Source organism: Nematolebias whitei, chromosome 1 (assembly GCF_014905685.2).
Source record: "Nematolebias whitei isolate Nwh7 chromosome 1, NemWhi1, whole genome shotgun sequence".
In the NCBI taxonomy this organism is placed as follows: Eukaryota; Metazoa; Chordata; class Actinopteri; order Cyprinodontiformes; family Rivulidae; genus Nematolebias; species Nematolebias whitei.
In genome coordinates, this window is record NC_056498.1 from 90273190 (window position 1) to 90276593 (window position 3404).

Below are 3404 nucleotides of genomic sequence, written 5' to 3' on the forward strand. Positions count from 1 at the left end.
ATACATACACACAACTTCAAAATAACATAAATTCTCAACCTGTACTGAAAACGGTTTCTCAGCGCCACCAGCTGGCGAGAGGTGGTGACGTCAATTTGAACCCCGCCCACTGGAACCGGTACTGAAAGCATAATGTAAACACAACCTGTACCGTACCGAGTAGAGTAGAGCCGTGCTGTACCGGTCCGTACCGATACTAATGGAAAAGGGGCATTAGTGTCTGTATCTATTGAAATATATGTGTGCTTTCTTTCGAATCTGACATACCTTGGTTTACCTGCGCCTCAAGTCCTGGATCATTTGTCCCAACCTGTGGGATTGTACCTGCACCTACCTGAGCTCAAATTTCTCCTCGTGGACCCTTACCAGCTGCTCCTCCATTCTCTTACCTTAGCTTTCATGCTCCACAGGTGCATCGACCAACTACTCCTTGAAACTGGATTCATTATACCTCCACCCTATGCCACTCCACCTGACGATTACAGTAAGAAGAAAAATATCCTTAATCGTTCATCTGTTTATTCATCTTTCAATTTAAAAGACTCTAATCATCTCCCCTTCCCTTCCAGGGATTTCCAGTAACAACACCTTTAAATAAGAAACTGTTCTTTATTTCACTGTTAAATAAACCACTCATTATTTGTATATTGAGTCTATTATCCTTCAGTTCATTATCCCTGGGTACACAATTCAATTCAAGCTGACTGAGAAATAGAAGCTACTTTTCCACCTTGGCCAGTTGTTCTAGGAACATGAAATTTTGAATAATTAACAGGAGTGGATTCATTTATACTAACACAAAACTCCTGTTGTAGCCATGTTTCTGTTAGGCAGAATAAATCAATGTGATCAGTTATTTCATTAACTAACAGGGATTTAGATGAAAGAGATCTGATGTTCAATAATACACATTTAATGATTTTATTATTTTGTTCTGGTAGAGTAACTGTGTTTATAAGATTTTTACGGTTTATATTTTTAGAGCTGATTTTTGGTTTATTTAATTTAAGCTGTGGGCAAGTTGAAACTGTTTCAATCAGGGGTGCAGGTGGGTAACAGAGGAGAAGCAGCAGAGAGGTGTGGAGGACTACAACTCTGCTTTCTGGACTGGACCCTGGGTTGTCAATAATTTGGGGGATAAACAAAATTAGCCAAATTTCTAGAAAGAAGAGCGGCTCCTTCGAAAATGGGATGAATGCCATCTCTCCGCATAAGACCAGGTTTTCCCCAAAAAGCACTCAAGCTATCAATGTGGCCCACGTCATTATCAGAACAACACCTGGATACCCAGCAGTTGAACAATGACATGTATGACTAAACATGTCATCGCTTGTCAGGTTGTGGAAGGGGCCAGAGAAAACTATGGAGTCCGACATGGTTTTAGCAAAGACACACCGAAGCAGCATTAATTTTAGAGACCTCCCATTGGCGTAACCGAGTGTCATTACCACCGACGTGAATACTGTCTTACTGTATTTGCCTTAACCTTAGTCAGCAGTTTCAGATAAGATTCTATGTTGCCTGCTCTGGCCCCTGGGATGCATTTAACTATGATTGCTGGAGTCCCTAAAACCACGTTTCAGACTATGGAGCTGCCAATAACCAGGATCTGCTTCTCAGCGGGTGTGTCACTGAGCAAGGAAAATCTATTAGAAACGTGAACAGGTCGGTGGTGAACTGGAGGCTTAGCCTTAGCACTACGCTTGCTCTGGATCATCACCCAGCCGTCCTGGGGTTCCGGCTACTCGGGGTCTGCTGGAGGACCACTAACAGGAGCTAGTCTCTCTGGTTTCACGCTGTCTAAGGGGACCTGGCTAGCTAATGGTTTCTCTATAGCAGGGATACTCATTGTGTGGCTCATGAGCCACATGAGGCTCGCCATGCTTTATTGGTGGCTCTTGTGACAGGTTACAACTATACACCAGCACAGTCAATACATTTTTAAAATGTGCTGGTACATTGTGCAATAATTGTGCATGTCAGCTTGGGCTTATTTGATGCAGTTTTACAAATAATATTGTGTTACTCTACTTATTGAGGAGGAGGCAGGTCCGACCGACCAATAGAGGTTAAAAAAAGCCGTTAAGCTTCAGATGGATCAGCTGATCATCACCGGCCACGCATGTCCACTGACCCGCCGGTCAAAAGACGTAAAAAATGTCCTGTTAATCGCAGATGGATCAGCTACCGGTCAAGCCTGTCTCTGCACCTGTTGTCATCTGCGGTGAAGGAAGTAGGATCATCTAAGCAGTGCCAGTTCTAGGAATGGTTACATGAGGGGGCAGGCGGAAATGTGAAGGGGGAATTTTCATCCGTACACATATTACAGCATAGTCATTGTTGAGAATGGACTTTGGTATTCATTGTTATTGTTGACTTGTGTTTTCTTCATGGGATTGGAGTAATAGCTAAAAGCTAAAATTTTACACCTGTGAGTCAACATTTTCAACTATGATCACTATCAAGCAAAAAGAGAGAAACGGACTGACCATGCCCATCTTGAATGCCTCACGGTTGTAGTGAACTAAGCCTCAGGTCAAATCCTGACCTTGAGGGCCTTCCTGGGACAAGAACTGTATTTCATTGATTTGAGCCCAGAAACACAAAATCAAGTCCATCCAGAGACTTTTTAAGTGTCCTGCACTGATCAATTGAAAGAACACTCTCTTTTTTTATTATCATTACTATCTTACAAATGTCTTGATAATCAAAGTGTGTTAGTTCAAACCATTTTAAATGTTGAAGTGAACTACTCATTTTAAATCAACTGTGAAACAGTATTAATGAATTTTTAATCCTCATTCAAAGTAGAAATCAAGTTAAGGTCTGTTACAGAGTAATTATTCATTTTTCTTGATCTTCTGTCTGAGACACCAGTGTAAGTTGGACAAAGGTCAAGTTTCGGTCAACTGCAAGTTTACTGGAAAAGAAATGTCATGTTTAACTTTTACAGAAAGATATTAGAGAATTGACTCCATGAAGTCTCGGTTCTTCATAACATCTTCTGTCTGTTCTTAAATAATCTAATCTTTTTCCCTTGACTTTTAATAACCTCTTACATCACTAAAACACACCCCTGTTCGGTCGATCGACCAATCAGGAAGTTCTCAAAATGAACCGGAAACAGAACTCCTTAAAGGGTTCAACACTTCCTAGTTCAAGGCAGAACGCTGGGAGAACGCTGTGAGAGTGTGGGAGTATGCTGGAATAGAGAATCCAGTGTGCGGAGAGAGAATGCAGAGTTCAGAATGCTGGAGAAAAAGCAACTAAGCTGAACGAGAGAAGTTCAGAGGAACTATGAAATGTCTGTTCTGGGATGATCTCACGACTCCGAACGGTTCCCTACTATCCTTACGAAGACGCTGGAGAGCGTTTGAAGGCAACTCTACACCGAAGTCGGAATT